General features: G+C 40.5%; 1 pseudogene; it reads left to right on the forward strand.

Annotated features, from left to right (window-relative positions):
- The first annotated feature begins 385 nt into the window (after positions 1-385).
- Positions 386-20154, forward strand: part of LOC138095512 (serine/threonine-protein phosphatase 4 regulatory subunit 4-like) — a 49408-nt pseudogene continuing 29639 nt past the window's right edge.

Raw genomic sequence — 20154 nt, forward strand, 5'->3', positions numbered from 1 at the left:
CGCATGCACTACCGCTGGGGCGCACTCTGACGGGGGCGGGGCGAAGGGGCGAGGAGGGCGGCGAGGGGACGCGGAGCGGCAGTTGCGTCCGGCCGGCCGGCAGCGGGTGCCCGGGAGGGGGTGGGGCCGAGGCGGGCACCTACCCCGGCACGGCCCCGCCCCCACAGCCCGCCCGCGCGCTTCGCCCCGCCCCCTCGCCTTGGCCGCCCCGCCCCCTCGGTGGCCGCGCTCCTTCTCCCGCCGCCAGCTAGCCGCCCGCTAGCCTCCCGCCCGGCTCCGGCGGCGGAGAGCGGGAGAAAGTGTTGCTGGTGGGCGGCCGCGGGGCTGTGAGCGTCCGGCATCCCGGGACCTCTCCGGCCCGGGCGGCGAGGGGGCCCGGCGGTCCATGCATCCGCCGTCGCCCGCCGCCACCGCGATGGATTTCAGTCAGAACAGCCTGTTCGGCTACATGGAGGACCTGCAGGAGCTCACCATCATCGAGAGGCCGGTCCGCCGGAGCCTCAAGGTGCGCCCCGGGGAGGAGGAACTGCCCGCAGGGCGCCCGGCGGCTGGCCCCTGCCCCGACCCCCGCCCGTTCGCTTCAGGAGGCGGCCCGGGACCCTCTCAGAGTCCTGCTGCCCGCCCCCGCCCCCCTCAGTCCCCGAGGGCCGTGTTACCCTAACCCGACCCCACTCGGGCCCCCTTCTTCGACGCGGCTCGGCTTCTCCCAGCCTGGACCCCCAGCCCTGAGGTACGGGCGCCCGGGGCCAGCCCGCGACCCCTCAGACACTCTGGCTTTTCCAGTTGCCCGTCCCGGCCCTGCCCGCCCCGGGCCCTTTCCCCAACCCGGCCACCTCAGGAACGGCCCGCCGAGCCCCTTCGATTCGGGCCAGCTCGGCGTCCTCTCCCGCGCCGTCCCTCTCTCACGGCCCGGGGCCCCTCCGCCGCGGCCCCCTCCTCCTGGGCCCTGCGGGAGCTGCCCCTCACAGCCGCAGCCCGCTGCCTCCCGCGTCCTCTCCTTGGGGCTCCCCCTCCCCCCGCTTCGGCTCCCTGGTGCTGCTGCTGCCCGGGGTTGTGGACCTAGTCCCAGTCTTCAGTTAACACGGCCCCGACTCTCTTGGCTGCCTTTTCCAGAGATACCTCAGATCCCACTCCGCCCCCCCTCCAACCCCCGTCCTCATCCGAGCAAACCCAAGGCCCCCACTTCACCTCCCAACCCACCAACACCCATCCTGGAGTCGTCCTGCACCTCTCCGTCTTCAAAGCCCTCTCGACCCTTTGTCCCGATCCTGAGTCACCACGTGTCCCTTCCTTCCAGCCCCTCCAAGACTCTTAGCAGAGACCCTGCTCCCCAATCCTCAGCCTTCACTAGGCACCCCCCCCCGCCCCGACCTGCTACTAGCTCCCCCACCCCGCAAAGTCATCTTGCTTCCCGAGGCTCCAACCCTTACTGCTGCCAAACCTGGTTGACCGACCACCGACCCCCGCAATTGCTCCTTTAGCTCTTTTCACTCCCACCTGCCACAATATCTTTGATTTCCTTCCAGCCCCAGAGTTTATTCCCTTCCCTCCCCCAATCCAGATTTCGTCTTTCTCATTCTCCCTCCGCTGGCTGCAGTCTTCATCCCCCACCCCCACCCCTTTTAAGCATTTCCTGGGATGGAAATGCTGGCAAAACACTCTTAGATATTAGAGATGAAATCTACGTACATATTTTACATATGCACATACGATTGATTTCAGCAAGGTTCTGAAGTCACATTGTGTTTCTCAGGCTTCAGCCTAGAAGCTAGAAGAGTAAACAAAAGGGAAAAAAAAGCCCCAGAGCCCCCCCAAACTCCACCACCAAAACCCGACCATTAGAGATATCTGTGATTTGAGGGTGGCAGACCCCTTAATTAGTTTTCAAGGATAATGCTTAATTGCGAAAGTTTTTCATTAGTCTGCACTCGTGTAGGGTCCCTGGAGGCAAGACTTGAGCTGATGCTTGTGTGCATAATTTGTGTTTTACACTTGACAGACACCAGAAGAAATAGAAAGATTGACAGTTGATGAAGACCTCAGTGATATTGAAAGGGCTGTTTATCTGCTCAGGTATTTCGAAAGTCTTTTTGCGATAATTCCTTCTCTTTTCCTGTGGCAGCATCCACAAATGATTCCTGAAATGTCATGTTACGGTTATGTTACGATTTACTTAACCACTTGAACAGAGTACTTTGCATGCACAGCACTTAATTATGTCATAAATTAGACTTAGATGTGGGCTTATGAATTTCAGAACTGAAATCAAGTAAGGTACCTAGCTTATAGAATATTGCTTGGAGGAGGAACAGAACAACTCATGATTTGAGTTAAATCTCTTAAAAAAAAAATATCTTGCAGCTTTGGTTGTGTTCACATAAGAGCCGGTAAATTTAGATGAATTTAAAGAATATCCAATGATTAATTTTAAGTTAATTTTGGAGTTTGAACTTTATATGGTATTTGCAGAAAAAAAATCTGCAAATATGGTAGTTCAATTTTTTTCCTCAGGATAACCTGTTTATATTGCTTTTGCTATGTGTGCTTTATAATTTTGCCTAAGAGATTTTAAAATTTAATTGAGTCTACTCTCACTTAAGGTTCATCTCATAAGCTCTGCAGAATTGCTTACGCCAAATGGTTATGACAAATATTTACAAGATTTCTTTCAGCTATTTTAAAAATTGTGCTGTGGATTTAAGTTTAAAAGCTAATGTGAGCATTTAATGAATATATAAAAATACTTCAAAAATAGGAATTTTCCTAAAGTATTTTGTGTACCTTGTTTTAACATTTTTCTTGCACATTTCTTTTTACCCTTTTGGCAACTTAGTTTTCACTTTTGTTTTTTGGAATCAGATTTTGAAAACTGGTACTATTGATCTCCTTGGAATATTTGTTATCCTTGTTTCCTTAGCTCAGGTCTGCTTTGCCAGTTTCAGGTGCTGGAAAGTTTCTTGTTCTTTTCTTGTTTTATAGATCATGTTTCTAGTCCCATGACATTCTTTGAATGACTGTTTTTTTCTTTTTTTCCTCCATTTAAAAAAAAGCAACCCTCTCCTTGACTTCCATTTTCTTATTCTGACATCTTGGCTTCTGTTCTTATTTAAGTCAGAATTTTAGCATGCTTATAATTTAGACCATTCTCTTCAATAATTCTGTTACTTTAAAACGTTACTGGATCTTAGACTTTATGTCGATGTTGTTTCCTTTTCTCTTTTGGTGATTTATAGTAGCCTGCTCTCATCATTTCTATTTATTTTATTATTTAAAAACATTTTTGTATTGGAGTATGCTGCTGCTGCTATTTTGCTTCAGTTGTGTCCAACTCTTTGCGACCCTGTAGCCCGCCAGGCTCCTCTGTCTGATTCTCTGATTCTTCACCCCAGAATACTATGCTGTGCCCTCCTCCAGAGGATCTTCCTGACCCAGGGATCAAACCAACATCTCCTGCATTGGCAGGCAGGTTCTTTACCACTAGCGCCACCTGGGAAGCCACTTATTGGAGTATAGTTGATTTACAGTGTTGCATTAGTTTCTGGTGTTATCTACCTATTTATTTTAAAATAAAATGGTTTTATTTATGTATGAATTAGCAGTATGTGTTTTTGATGTTTCATAGAGAATGCTCCATTTAACCTGTTTTGATAATTGTGTAATATTTGAAGTACTTTATTCCTTAATGATGAACATATCCAATGTGGTGAACAGAAGTTGTAAGCATCTGCCTTTTCCCACAATTCTCTTGTTTGGAGTAGGCAGACAATTGGTGAAAATTGGGTAAGCTTCTTTTAGCATACAGCAGTTGATGATGTGAAGTCACTGCCTACTTACTCCTACTGAATCCTCTCCAGATAAACGCTGGCTTACAATTAGGAAATAGAGAGCCTTGCTCTACTTACTTGCGACAACGGATACCTCATTCTAGGTATCTGTGACAAGGCTTCTTTTTGAGGATAGCTTTTTTTCTGTTTTGCTTTTGTTGTTAGCGAACCAGGTCGTCTAAGTTGTCAGTGGTTCTTGGACACAGGACATGAGTTTCACCCAGTTCTAGAACTTACAAAGCCCTTACAGAGACAGATGGGGCCTCTCCTTCTTAGGCAAGAGAGTTTGGAAAGAAATCTGATACCTCCTTTAGTTTCTTGTGGCTCATCTACCTTGAAGGAGGTTTGCAAGGTGACTCCAAAGGCAAACACTAGTTTGGTTGTGCATGGGTCCTCCAGCCAAGTTCTTTTTTTGTATTCCTGCCATCTCACCCCCTCCTGGGGGAAAGTGGGGTTTCACCTTTAGGACAGCTCCTGAAGAGAGAACACGAGGCCTGCCTGAAAGGTTCTTTCTTCCCTGGGATTCAGGGGAAGGGTGTGGGATTGTCTTATGGACGTGTTCCAAACTTTGCCTCTGTTAAAGCTGTTAAAGCCTCTTGTCTCACGTATTGAGCCTTCTATTTTAAATGTAATGTATTCCTTTTTTTCCTATTTGTACTCCCCAATGCTGTAAAATCTAATACTGAGTTCTTTTTATTTCCTATGATTTTCAGGTTTATTTTTGAGTACATTACCTTTTCCCCTGTTTTAGATATTCTCTACCCAGAATTTTCCTCCTTGCTTTTGAATGTCAGATTTTTTTTTAAGCTGTCTTATTTTTGTTTATTACATCTATTTTGGAGATTAAGCTACCTTAGAATTCAGAGTCAAATGTGTAAATATCAGTAGGAGATGCTTTATATTAGTGGGGGTTCTGACAGCATTTAAACTGAATGTAGTGTCTAAAAAGGCATTATATTGGACTGCTGTCCAATGAAAACCAAATTACACTGTTCATTATCTTACCCTAAAATATGACAGATCAATTATTAATGCTGTTTTCATAATTAAGTTTAGAACATTACACTATTTGAAGATTTGACACAGATGATTTTGTGGTTTTGCATAAATGTACTGCTGCTGTACCCGTCTGTGGCGTTTAGCTGTGAAGCAAAACAGCTTTCCTAATAGTCACAGCTTGTGGCTTAGTCAAAATGATATTACAACATCTAGTTCTCTCCTTTCTTTGTGAGTTTGGCATATATTTTAGAAGTGTACTTAAAGCAGGTGAATGGATTTTTTAGAGAAGGGTCCTAAGTTTGTATACTCTGTTTTCATTAGGTAAACCTTTACTCACATATCTAATTGCCTGCCAGATAGATATGGCAGGCAGATCCTTAATTTGGCATAAGTGACTCCATCTTAGCTGTGCAATGGGATGTCCCATTAGGCCTTCAGCTTTTCTTTTTAAAAGCTTGATTGAGATGTAGTTCATGTGCCATTTTTAGTTGAATGGTTTTGTGTTTTCACACAGTTGTGGGTTCGTTACCACAATTGTAGAACATTTTCATCATATCCAAGATAAACCCTTTACCTATTAACAGTCACTTCCCTGTTGTGTTGGTACTTTGGTCCAGTCTTCCCAGCCTTTGGGAACCAGAAGTCTACTTTCTCTATGGATTTGTCTTTTCTGGGCATTTTATGTAAATGAAATTATACAGTATTTGTCCTTTTCTGCCTTTTTCCCCAAGGTTTTTCCTTGTTGTATCGTGTGTCAGTGCTTTTTTTCTTTTTATTGCTGGGCAGTATTCCACCATAGGGGTATATCACGTTTTGTTTGTTCATTCATCAGCTGATGGACACGTGAGTTGTTTCCACTCAGTCTTTCCTTCTTGAAGCAGTCCTCTTCCTCTGTTCACTGTTACTCAGATACATCACGTCCATCCTTCACTGTTCTTCCCCTTCCCTGTACTTCCCCTTCCCTGGAATACCTTTCATTATATTGACACCTCTCCAGCATCTTCCATTGCCAGGATCCAGCTGTAGTCTTGAATCTTCCATAAGACCTTTCCTGTCTGCTGAAACCACATGGATCTCAGGCTTCTCTGAGCTCCTGTATCAGTTAGTGGCTGCATACCTTGGTATTCCTTAATGTAAAAGTGTGCATACATATTCTTCAATAGACTAAGCTCTTGGAGAGCAAGCTGTGTTTTATTGTTGTTGCTGTTTTGGTTCTTTCTTATTCTTTGCTGTGATATAAATATATACCTCTTAATGGAATAAGGTGTATTTATTTACTTATTTTAAGATGACCAAAAAATGCCTGGTGAATTCAGCAACTTTTGATTTTTCTGTTTTGTGGGCCATAGAATCAGATTTAGGGTGTATACTATTCTACCATTTACTGCCTGTGCGACCATGGGCAAATGATTTATGGTTGTTAAGTCCTAGTTTTTTTTCATCTGTTAAGTGGAAAATAGTAGTTCTTGTTTCACAGTGTTGTTGTGTTCTGTGTAGAGCCCCAGACACCAAACGGGAACCCAATTAATATGAATTTCCTTCTGTTTCCTGTACCATGTCCCTAATTCCTTACTACTTACCTGCTCAAGGTACATTTCAGACTTTTAAAAGAGGATAGCAGTATTAATTTTGCCTTCCAATAATCAGATAAAGTAACAGGCAAGTAAAGTCTATCAACAGGTTTGTGATAGATAATCTATTAGCTTCCTTTGCTAATAGTATTTTTAGATTCATTGTATTTTTAGTAATTAATTAATTTTTGGTTGCATTGGGTCTTTGTTGCTGCTCATGGGCTGTCAAATGGGACCCACTGCTTGTTGTGGTGCACGGGCTTCTCGTTGCAGTGGCCCCTCTTGTTGCAGAGCACGGGTTCTAGGCTCACAGGCTTCAGTAGTTACAGCATGCAGGCTCGGTAGCTCTGGCTTACAGGCTCTAGAGTGTGGGCTCAGTAGTGGCACACAGGCTTCGTTGCTCCACAGCACGCGGGATCTTCTTGGACCGGAGATCAAACCCATGTCCTCTGCATTGGCAGGTTTGCCTCTTTACCACTGAGCCACCAAGGAAGTCCCCTTTGCTAATGGTATTTACCAGAATCTTTACATATTATAATTGTTTTAAACTGATGATAAGGTCAGCCTGTTTAAGCAATATTTGCTATTTGTATTATGCATTAAACGTGCTTTATTAATGTATCTAAACTAACTTTTATGTTGGTTTCTTTTACAGTCACTTTAAAACCATCTGTCACTTTGCACTGTGAATTTTAAAACATTTTGCACTTTGCCTTTTAGGGATAGTCAAATAAAGTACATCTTTAATTAGGAACTTTTTCCCTTCTGCGCTCCCCCCTTTTCCCCCCACTGCCCGCCTTTTAATTAAGAAAATAGTAAGTGCTCCCCTTAGTGAAAGCACAGACTGAGAATTCTGCCAAATCTGAAAATAAAAACCTGTAAACTGTGGCTGTTGCTAATCACATCCTGGGAACTCTTGCACTCAAGACTAGCACAAGGCAGCAATGGGTTCATGAGGAAGAAAGAACTCCAGTAATTAGCTTTGCTACTGGCTTGCTTTTCATTGTTTTATCTTTAAAAAGTACTTATCCCATTTGCCTATGGGAAATGTGTGAAAACCTCCTCTGTATGCTCTTATTTCCAAGATCTTCTATACCTTCACACTTCTTTTGCCTTTACTATTGTCTTGATTTTTTTTCATTTTTGATGACTTCTGCCATTTAGTACCGTTTTGGTGAGATGGGTGCTTATGGGGTGTATGTAAGAGAGAGAGAGAGGAAGTGTGTGTGTGTGTGTGTGTGTGTGTGTGTTAGTACTGTTTTGGTGAGGTGGGGTGCTTATGGGATGTGTGAGAGAGAGAAAGTGTATATGTGTGTGTGTGTGTGTGTGTGAGAGAGAGAGAGAGAGAGAAATGAGGGTGGAGGAGGCGGGTCTTGAATAGCCAGGATTGCTTACCCAGTTTTCTCCACTGTTGTACATGAGAGACACATCACAACTTTTAATACCTCACAATTGAGATGAATAGTTGGTAATTCCTGGAGTTGGTTAATGTGGGGAATCATAAAATTGATACATACTTTCAGTATTTCATATGTTTGTTTGCCAGAGTTTTGTTGTAGATCCATTGCCTTTTGAGTCAGGGTCTGCTTAACACAGTTCATAATCCTTTTTCTTGCATAAATACTTCCATAATAAATTTAGAGTGTCAAGGTCAGGTCTCTTTAAAGTTGAGAATTTAAAGATGCTTTTGAAGCAGTCTGAAAGCCTGTTTTAGATTTTTATGATCTTTTTTGCTCATCTTTTGCAAGTTGTCTTGTTCTTCCTAATTCAATAACAGTTTTCTTTGGCAACTTATCTTTGAGTTTTTCTAAAACTTTCAATTTAGTTGTCATAGAAACGACTCTTCGCATTCATATGTTTATGTAATATTTAATTAAATTATGTAATTGTGGTATCAAGTAAATTGGGATAAACTGGTCTGAGAACAAACACAGCTGACTCTTGGTTACAGCTCACCTGGCTAGAACAGAAGCGTGTGGGTATTTCAGAGAGCAGTCTATTAGCTCTAAGCTCTCAGCTTGTCTTTGCCAGGGAAGTGGAGAGTGTTGCTTAGCTGAGAGTCTTCTAACACCTTGTTGAGAGATATACGATCCCTTTTCAGAGCATGCGCTGTGATGGCCTTGCTTTATCCTTGGATACTCATAATATTCCTCTCCTGTCTCTGTATTGAGTTTGGTCTCTGGTCTGGTCTATTCTCCTTTAACCGTTCTGTTCTAAAAAACAGAAAATAATGGATTAAGAATCTCAGTTAAAGAGGTACTGTCATAAACATATAGTTTGTTTTTTAAAACAAACTTTTGGAGCATATGCAGAAATGAGCTCACATCATGAAATACACAGCTTGTTTGCTTTCAGAAGTTCAAAAACACCCATATAGCCGGCATCCAGACTAAGAAACAGGATGTGACCGATTGTCTAGTTGTGTTAGCCTGTCTTGTACCCTTCCCAGTTTCCCCCATTCCCTGCAAAGGGTGTCGACTATACTAACGTCTAACAGCATAGATTAGTTTGCCTGAGTTTGGGCTCAGTATAGTAAGAACCATGGAATATACAGTTTTTTGTTTAGCTACTTTTGCTCAACCTTTTAGAAAAGAGATTTGTTCATATTGTTGCATGGAGAAATAGATTGTCCATCCTCATGGCTGTGTGATATTCTGTTATATGAACATACCATATATACTCTTGGTGGACATTTGTTGTCAGATTTTGGCTGTTATGAATAATGCTGCTACAGACATTCTTGTACAAGTCTTTTGGTGAAGATACACATGCATTTCTTTCAGTTATGTTCATAGACGTAGAACTGGTCACAGCATATGCATATGTCCCACTTAGAAGATACTGCTAAACCATCTTTCCAAGTGCTTGCACAGTTTATACTGCTCCCAGCAGTGCATGAGTGGTCTCACCTTATGTTTTTTAGGAAACAAAAGTGACAAACTTTCTAGTACAGCAATTTCTAGTATATCAATAACGAACTACCTATGTAATAGCCCATATTATTATCTGTTATTCTGTATCTGATTTACTTATGTCATACAACTTTTTCTTTCTGTGTAAGAGAGTTTCCATGAATTTTTACACTTAGTTTTTAATTGTGCTAGATGGCTTGGCTAGGAGACTCTTGGTTATTAGAAGGTCTTCTTTCAAGGGTGCCATCTCTAATCGCTGTGCTTTTTAATGATTCCAAGGGTCCTATTTTTAAAAAATCATCCAAGTTATCCAGTGTGAAAGTGACGCACAGATTTCTTGCCTTTGTGCATAGAAATTGGAGGCATCTTCATTTTCTCATCCTAGGATAAGCAGGATCACTGTTTCATATATTCAGAGGCGTACATAATGGATTCCAGCTGTATGTCTTGCATCATCGCTGAGGCCTCATTACTTAAGTCCTTGGCAAACCCTGAACTCCCTGTTTTGGAAAAGTACTAGATCTCTGAATCTAAGGGGTTTGAAGATTATTTTCCATCTCCTTTTGCTTATCTTTTGCTATGAGAACAACGATGCGGGGCATCTGTTTCTTTTTTTTTCCTATTTACTGAAGCTTCTGAAGGCTCTCTGTGACATCAGTGGAAAGCGGAATGCTCTCATGGGATCTGTAAGAAAAGCTTAAAAATAAAGAGTAAACTATTTTCATCAATGTAAAGATGACCCGTATAATGTCACTGGGAAGACCTAGAGCTTAATAACAGGATGCAATTGTGAAAGATTTGAGCAGTTTTCATCTTGTTGATATAGCTGTTTTTTGATACCCTATTTAAATACCTACATGTGGGACTTCCCTGGTGGTCCAGTAGCTGAGCCTCTGTGCTCCCAATGCAGGGGGCCTGGGTTCAATCCCTGGTCAGGGAGCTAAATCCCACATGCCTCGACTGAAGAGTTCAGATGCCACATGAAGACTGAAGATCCCACGTGCTGTAAGACCCAGCACAGCCAAATAAATAAATATAAATAAAAAAATACCTACAGGTTTCTATGAGAAAACAGACTATAAAGTAATGCTAAAACAAATGCTTGTATGAAGATTCAAATAAAATGCAGGTTAAGGTCTGTAACTGCAGTGTACCTATATTATGGCATATATATGTGTGTATGCTATAAATGTATATATATGTGTGTATATATTTATTTTCACGAACAATTAGTTCATGCTGACACTTGAGACGTAGCTAAGTGAGGCACAAGGAGACTGAATTTTGTCCCCAGAATTATCTAGTTAGTTCCCAGTAAAAATTTGGGGTTTTATTGCTTTGCTCCCAATCTTGTTGCATGGTGTTTTCTTAGTAGTCACATTATTATTTAAAGTGTTGACTCAACTAATGGTAAAAATCATAACTCTTAGAATTAGGGTCACATGAAGGGGATTAAGGGCTTCCCCAGTGGCTCAATGGTGATGAGGAGTGCAGTGCAGGAGGCCCAGGCTTGATCCCTGGGTCAGTAAGATCCCCTGGGGGAGGGCATGGCAACCCACTCCAGGATTCTTGCCTGGAAAATCCCTTGGATGGAGAAGCCTGGCGGGCTACAGTCTATAGGATCGCAAAGTGTTGGACACGACTGAAGCAACTGAGCACGCTCGCGTGAGTGTTTCAGTGATCTTTAAATTTATACCTCTTTCAACATAGATATTTTGCTTTTTGCAATATCTTTTGCTGGCCATTGTTGGCCACCAGGTGTGAGAGGCAGGGAGAAAGTGTTCATTCTTAGTTCTTCAGTCACCACCTTTTTGACTTTATAATATTGGTGTGTAGTAATGATGTCAGAAATAATAGCAAAATCTATTATTTCCTTGTATGCGGATGTCTTACAGTGTAATTCCCCCTCCAAATCAGAGATGCTAATAATGGAGATTTATAATGCAACTAGCAATTACTTTAGAATAAATTTTATGAATTTAGGTTGTTGTTGTTGTTCAGTTCAAAGTTGTGTCCAACTCTTTGCAGCCTCATGGACAACTGCAGCACGCCAAGCTACCCTGTCCACCACTGTCTCTCTGAGTTTGCTCGAATTCATGTCCATTGAGTTGATGATGCTTCTAACCATCTCATCCTCTGCCTCTCCCTTTTCCTTTTGCCTTCAGTCTTTTTCAATATCAAGGTCTTTCTAATGAGTTGGCTTTTTGCATCAGTCGGCCAAATTATTGGAGTTTCAGCTTCAACATCAGTCCTTCCAATGATATTCAGGGTTGATTTCTTTTAGGACTGACTGGTTCGATCTCTTGGCTGTCCTAGGGACTCTCAAGAATCTTCTCTGGCACCGCAGTTTGACAGCATCAATTCTTCAACGCTCAGCCTTCTTTATGGTTCACCTCTCACATCTGTACATTACTTCTGGAAAAACCATAGCTTTGACCATATGGAACTTTGTCAGCAAAGTGATGTCTCTGCTTTTTAATATGCTGTTTAGGTTTGTCATAACTTTTCTTCCAGGGAACAAGCATCTTTTTTTTTCCCATGGCACTCTCAAAAGATTTGTATTTCATTCAAAGAGATAGCACAACAGCAAACTGGGTATTCAAATTAAAATACAAGATATCTCATCAGAGTATGGATAGAATTTTTAATTTCATGGTTGCCCTCACTATCCGCAGTGATTTTGGAGCCTAAGAAAATAAAATCTCTCATTGCTTCCAGTTTTCCCCTATTTGCCGTGAAGTGATAGGACCAGATGCCCTAATCTTAGCTTTTTTTTAAAAAAAATTTAATTTAGCTTACTGCTAAGTCACTTCAGTCGTGTCCGACTCTGTGCGACCCCATAGATGGCAGCCCATCAGGCTTCCCTGTCCCTGGGATTCTCCAGGCAAGAACACTGGAGTGAGTTGCCATTTCCTTCTCCAATGCATGAAAGTGAAAAGTGAAAATGAAGTCGCTCAGTCGTGTCCGACTCTTTGCGACCCCATGGACTGCAGCCTACCAGGCTCCTCCACCCGTGGGATTTCCCAGGCAAGAGAACTGGAGTGGGGTGCCATTGCCTTCTCCGATATAAGATACAAGAAGATATTAAATCCATACTTCTGCTTTCTAAGCCTTACTTTCAAGACAGACACTAACTTGAAAAAAGAAATCTCTCCCAATAATTAATTATTTTACAATCACTTCTCACTTAAATTATCATTTAATCATATACTGACATTTGAGGAGGTTTTGTTTTTTTTTTAAAAAAAACTAAGTTAAAAATCAATTTAGTAAAATATAAATTGTATTTAACCATTGTGCATAAGAGGAAAATTAATCACCATTTGAAAGTTACTTCAAAAAACATTACAATTTTCTAACTACATGAAGCAATAACTCTGCAAGTTGAATAAGGGAAAAAATGGAGAAGTGCATTTAAGCCAGTTATTTTCAGTTACCTTTAATTTCCAGGTACATTTTGTTTTTTATAATAACTTTCTTAAATTTCCTCATTGAAAATTAGAATTCATAATGTTTTCATCTCGGTAATGATCTTAATTTATAGTTAGAAAGAAATGAAACATTTAATAAAATGAAAGTAAAAAGAATACAAAAGTACTTGCAGCAACTTTTCTCCAAAAATATAACTTTCTAGGGTTGAAAAGGGCTTCTCTGGTAGCTCAGGCACACAAAATATTTACTGAGTACTTACTTTGTATTAGGCATCTCCTGGGGAATGAGTGGCATTGTACCAGCAAATACTTGTGTTTAAGGAAGTATTGATACTTGTTTAAGGAAGCAAACACACTTTTCTTAAATTTTAGTAGACTAGAAGTCATCTCTAGTTAATAAGTATGTTGGGCATTGAGAAGGCAGTATGTAGTGTCAGAAATACTTTATATTAAGACATAACAGATTTATTCTCCAAGGCCGAGACTTGTTCGTTTAGCTATTGAGAAACCTAGGCTAAGTTTCTTATTTGGGCCCAAGCCTCCTAATCTAAACTGGGAATAATAAAACCTACACTGTAGGATTGTTAAGATTTGGGAATGTATGTGGAGGGCACAATGCTTAGTGTAGAGTCATGTTCAGTAAAGAATAACTGTTCTTGGTCTTTTAAATAAACTGCCGGCAATTCAGAACATCCTTTACTTTGGATGTATGGGAAAATTCCTATCCAGAGAATTCCTGTAGTTAGAAAATCTTGTCTCCCAGATGGTGCCCCTTTGCATTTAATCCTCTACCCTGAGCTTGGGCAACAGATGATCTGCTTTTTGTCAGTATACTTCAGTGGCAAATTCTCCTGTTCTAGAACATAGGCATATGTTTTCCTATCTCTTGGCTAGTGCCTGAGAATGGAATGCTGGTCATAGGATGAGTACATATTTTTTCATTCAGTTCTATAGAGGTATAATTGATGTCAAATAACTGGCACATACTTCAACCATACAGTTTGATGCATTTATATACACACACACACGTATATCTATATATGGGCTTCCCTTGTGGCTCAGCTGGTAAAGAATCTGTCTGTAATGCAGGAGACCTGGGTTCAGTCCCTGGGTTGGGAAGATCCCCTGGAGAGGGAAAGGCTACCCACTGCAGTATTCTGGCCTGGAGAATTCCATGGACTGTATAGTCCATGGAGTCGCAAAGAGTTGGACACGACTGAGCGACTTTGACTTCATATATATATACACCCATAAAAGCATCATCACCGTTAAGATCATGAACACAGCCGTCACTCCTCAGTGTAGTTTTGTGCTCCTTTGTAATGTTCTTTCCCTTCCTTCTGATTCCTTCTCCCACTCCAGGCAACCACTGATCTGCCTTCTGACACTATAACTATGTTTTCAATTTGTAGAATTTTATAGAAATGAATCATATAGTAGCTACTTTTTCTTCTGGCTTCTTTTTACTCAACATAATTTTCAAGTTCATTCATGATGTTGCATGTATCAATGGTTCATTCCTTTTTATTATTGATAATTCCATTTTAAAGATACAGTCCCTTTTGTTTATGCATTCATCAGTCGATGGACATTTGGATCATTTCTAGTTTGGGGGTATTACAAACTAAGTGGCTGTAAACATTCATTTATGGATCTTTGGGTGGCCATGTGCTTTCTTTCCTCTGGGGAACAGCTGGAGAGTGGAATGGCTGGGTATACAGTAGGTATAATGTATGCTTCCATTTTTAAGAAACTGCTTAACTGTTTCCAAGTGATTGTACACGTTTACATTTCCACCAGCAGTGTATGAGAGTTTGGGCTGCTCAATATGTATACTTACTGACACTTGGTATGAGCAGTTTCTTTTTGGTTTTAGGCATTCTGGTGGTATTACCAGTGGTCTAGAGTAGTGGTATTCATTGTATTTATAATTTGGATTTCCCAAATGATCAGTGGACGCTGAGCATCTTTACATGTATTTATGAGTCAGACACATATATTTTGTTTGGTAAAGGTATATTTAAATCTTTTGCCTATTTGTTGGATATGAGTGCATGCCAGTTTGCTTCAGTCATGTCCAAATCTTTGTGACCCTATGGACCGTAGCCCACCAGGCTCCTCTGTCCATGAGAGTCTCCAGGCCAGAACACTGGAGTGGGTTGTCATGCCCTTCTCCAGGGGATCTTCCCGACCCAGGGATCGAACTTGTGTCTCTTAGTTTTCTGCATTGGTAGGTGGGTTCTTTACCACCAGTGCCACCTGGGAACTCCCTTTAGTTGGGTATGTGCTTTGCAAATATTTTCTGCCAGTCTGTGGCTTTTTAATTTTTCTAAGTGTACCTATTTTTTTAGAGAGCAAAGTTTCTTTGCTTTGCTATGGTCTAATTTTGATGAGGTCTAATTTAGTGATTTTTTTTTCATTATAGTTAGTGCTTTTTGTGTTATATTTAGGAAATCTTTGCCAAATCTGGGTCATTAAATTTTTTCCTATGCTTGCTTTCAGAAATTTTGTGGTTTTAGCTCTTGATTTTAGGTCTATGATTCATTTCCACTTCAATTTTGTTTGTGGTATAAGGTAAGTGTTGAGGTTAATTCCCCCTCCTCCCCCCCCCCCCCCCACGTAGCTATAGTATGTAGTAGAAAAAGGGCCAGGATCAGGGGACCTGGTGTCTCTGCAGTCACATTCAAGTCACTTAAGTTCTTTAAACACTGTTTCCTCTTTACTCCAGGTGATATGATGAGTTGTTGTTGTTCAATCGCTAAGTTGTGTCCAGCTCTTTGCCACCCCATGAACTGCATCATGCTAGGCTTCCCTGTCCTTCACTGTCTCTCTGAGTTTCTTCAAAAGAGTCCATCTTGCTTCAGCAGGTGTCTTCAGTTCTAAGAAGACAAGGAAAAGATGTTGAACCTTGGTTATTTGCTCCACTAGGCGGTGCTAATGGACATCTATATAAGGGATCTTCACCTTGGATAGGTGAACAGTTTCAGAGCTCTTTTTAAAAGGTCATTTTTGAAGAAGATATTCATAATTCAGGAAAGTGCCTATGTTCTTTAAGGAGTAGATGTAGTAGTGTTAAAATGAATCTGAAAATGTCATTTTTTACTAAAAACTATCAGAGTACAACAATATTTTCTTTAAAGAGTTCTGTAGATTTGGTTTGAGTATGTTTGGGGCAGAATGAGAGTTATATGGCTAGCATAAAAATATTTACATATTCAGGTGAAAAATCAGGCTGAGGAGTCTGATGACTTTAGAATAGTCATGAAAATTCTCTTGGTAACAAGCTTCCAAGCTGCATTTGCTTGGAAATACTTTTCGTAATAAACATATGAACTATATTTCCTTGCTTAATGGACATTATTGGAGGGGGAAAGGACTTACAAAAGTCCAGCCTGAGAATGTGGAGGAGAAGACAGCTCCCCATGTAGCTCCATCCCCATGACAGTGGATATGGAGAGAGATGATTTACACCTGTGATTGGTATGTATGCATATCTTGCATAATTTTCCAGTTGTTTGTGGGATTTTTCCAGATATCTTCCTGTTTCTAGTCTAATTCTGTAATGGTCACAGACAGCACTTTGCTTGATGTCATTTCTTTTAAATATACTGAGGTTTGTTTTTTGACCAGAGCATGGGTCAGTCTTGGTAATTATTCCATGTGTATGAATATGTATTCTCCTGTTGTTGGGTGTAATATTCTGTCAATGTCAGTTGGTCAAGTTGGTTGATATTTTTCAGATCTTCTATATCTCTAAGAATATTTTCTATTTGTTCTACTAACTAAAATAGTAAAATATTGAAGTCTCTAACAGATCTGTCTACTCCTTCTTTCACATATATCATTTTTACCAGTAGTTCATGTATTTTGATTTTTGTAATTAGTGTATATACTGTTAAGGTTGTTATGTTTTTCACTGAAATAATCTCTCATAGCTATGTAATGTTTGTCTTTACCCCTAGAAATATTGCTTGTTTGAAGTCTACTTTATCTGATATTAATATACTCTTTCCAGCTTTCTTTTGGTTAGTGTTTACACAGTATATCTTTTTCTACCCTTTTACTTTTTCAAAAGAAGGTTTTTAAATTTTGGAATTATTTTAGATTTCCAGAGAAGTTACAAAAATAGTTACTGTATTCCTATTACTAGTTTTCCTTAAAACTAACATCTTTACATAGCTATGGTATATTTGTCAAAACTGAGAAATTAACGTTGGTACAACACTGTTTACTAAGTGCTAGAATTCGTTTGGATTTCACCAGTTTTTTCACTAATGTTCTTTTTTCCTGTTTCAGGATCCAGCCCAGGACATTGCATTTAGTTGTCATAGCTCCTTAGTCTTCTTTGGCTGTTACATATTCTTAGTCTTTTCCTTGCTTTTCGTGATCTTGATAGTTTTAAAGAGTACTAGTCAGGTATGTTGTAGAATGCCCCTCAACTTGTGTTTGTCTGATGTTTTTCTCATTGTTAGATTGGAGGTATAGCCTTTAAGAAAGAGTATCATAGAGGCATAGACATGCCTCTCTCATCCTGTCATTTCAGGGGTACATGACATCAGTATGACTATTCACTGGTGATGTTAATCCTGATCACTTGGGTTAAAGTTGTATCTGCTAGATTCCTCCACTGTTTCAGTGGTGAGAGAGGATCTTTCAGCCTTGCTCCTGATCTTAGGGTGAAAACATTCAGTCTCTCATCGTTAGGTAAGATGTTGGCTGTAAGTCTCTAATACCTGTGTGCCCTGTTGTGTCTGACTCTTTGTGATACTGTAGACTGCAGCCTACCAGGCTCCTCTTTCCATGGGATTTTTCAGGCAGAAATGCTGGAGTGGGTTGCCATTTGCTCCTCCAAGGGATCTTCCTGATCCAGGGATTGAACCCATGTCTCCTGCATCTCCTGCTTGGCAGGTAGATTCTTTACCATTGAGCAACCTGGAAAGCCTCTAATAGATATCATTAAGTTAAGGAAGTTTTTTCTATTCCTTCCTAATTTGCTGAGAGTTTTTATCATGAATGGGTATTAAATCTTGTTGAATTTTTTTTTCTGAATCTATTGATAATGTACATGACTTTTCTTATTGAGTCCTTTAATATGGTGAATTACACTGATCAGCTTTCAAATGATGAACCAGCCTTGCATTCTTGGGATGAAATCTACTTGGTGAATTTTTCATTTTATGTTTCTGGGCTCTATTTGCTACAATGTTTTTGAGGATTTTAACATCTATTTTAATGAGAGATAACTGGTTTGCACTTTTCTTATAATATCTTTGTCTAGTTTTTGGTTTTAGAAGAATGCTCATGAAATCACTTGGGAGGTGGTTTTCTATTTTTCTGGAAGAGATTATCTAGAATTGGTATTATTTCTTCCTTAAATATTAGGTAGAATTCACCCATTAAACCATCTGGGCCTGAAATTTTATTTTTTAAAGGTTTTAAACTGAAAATTCTATTTATTTAATAGATATAGGGCTATTGGGCTCATTTATTTCTTCTTGAGTGAGTTTTGATAGTTTTGGATACTTAACTCTGTTTCATCTGCATTATTGAATTTATGGGCATCAAATTATGCTATGCTAATATTCCCTTTTGAGCTTCCCTGGTGATTCAGAGGGTAAAGTGTCTGCCTGCAATGCAGGAGACCTGGGTTCGATCCCTGGGTCAGGAAGATCCCTGGAGAAGGAAATGGCAACCCACTCCAGTACTCTTGCCTGGAAAATCCCGTGGACAGAGAAGCCTGGTAGACTACAGTCCCTGGGATCTCACTTCACCAATGTTCCCTTTTAATGTTTGTGGGCCCAGTAGTGATGTCCTACCTATCTTTTATTCTTGATCTTGCTAATTTGTGTCTTCTTGCTTTTTTTCTTGTTTAACATAGCTAGAGGTTTACCAGGTTTTTTGTTTGTTTGTTTGTTTGTTTTTATGGATCTTTTCAAAGAACCAGCTTTTGGTTTCACCATCATTATTATTAATGTTTTCCTGTTTTCAGTTTCATTGATTTTATTCTAATGTTTATTATTTCCTTCACTCTTCTTGTTTTGCAGTTAATTTTCTCTTCTTTCTCTAGTTTCTTAAGGGGCAGCTCAGATTATTGATTTTTAGAATGTTCTTCTACTCTTATGTGTGCATTTTTAATGCTGTAAATTTCCCTTTAGCTGCATCCTACAAATTTTGATATGTTGCATCTTCATTATCATTTAGTTGAAAAAATTTTAATTTATCTCAAGATTTTCTTCTTTGACTCATGAAACTCATGAGTCATTTAGAAGTGCATTATTTCATTTCCAAATGTTTGGAGATTTTCTGCATACTTATTTTGTTAGTGATTTCTAATTTAGTTCCATTATGGTTTGAGCATGTACTTGGCCTGACTTCTGTGACCTCTGCTTTTTCCCCATTACAGCTCTGACTTCACTGCTTACTGTTCTCTTCTTCACTTGCTGTGTACTGCAGCCATCCTTGCTGTTCATTAAATATACCAAGTACACATTACCTCAGCGCTTTTCCACTTGCTGTTCCTTCTGCTTTAATGTTTCCTCAGATATCTGCATTGCTAGCTCTATCATTTCCGTCAGATCTTTCCTGATTTGAGTTGCCTACTTATCTCAGATAAGTGGCACCAGCATCAATACTTACTGTCGCAGGTTTAAAAACCCGGGAATATCCCTGTTCCTCATCTCTGCTATTTAAGCTGATTAAATCTTTCATTTACTAAATAGGAACATTCACATGGCTTATTGTAGTTTACTGATAGACACATTAGTGAGAAAACATTTGTTTAGTCAAAATGGTTTTCAAATATTGGATTAGCCGAAACTTGCTGGAGGGTCAAAAATCTCAGCATTTTACTCATTTCTTTTGGTATACAGGTGGGTAAGTAGACGTGGCTTCCTTTTTTTTTTTTTCCCTTCAAGAAAAATATTTCTTCATGTTCTAGAATGACATATGTTTTATTGGTTAGCTCTATATGTAAACATGGGCTTACCTGGTGGCTCAGATGGTAGAGATTCTGCCTGCAGTGTGGGAGACCTGGATTTGATCCCTGGGTTGGGAAGATTCTCCTGGAGGAGGGCTTGGCAACCCACTCCAGTATTCTTGGCTGGAGAATCCCCATGGACAGAGGAGCCTGGCAGGCTACAGTCCATAGGATCACAAAGAGTCTGACATGACTGAAGTGACTCAGCACAGCACATACATATATATAAAATCAGTCTTCCTAGGTGGCACCGTGCTAAAGAACTTGCCTGCCAATGCAGGAGACATGGGTTCCATCTCTGGGTTGGGAACATCCCCTGGAGAAGGAAAGGGCAATCCACTCCAGTATTCTTGGCTGAAAATATCCTGCTATAGTTTGTGGGGTCGCAAAAGAGTCGAACATGACTTAGCGACTCAACAGCAATGTATATTAGTCTCTAGA

This window comes from Capricornis sumatraensis, chromosome 19, assembly GCF_032405125.1.
Source record: "Capricornis sumatraensis isolate serow.1 chromosome 19, serow.2, whole genome shotgun sequence".
NCBI classification, from domain to species: Eukaryota; Metazoa; Chordata; class Mammalia; order Artiodactyla; family Bovidae; genus Capricornis; species Capricornis sumatraensis.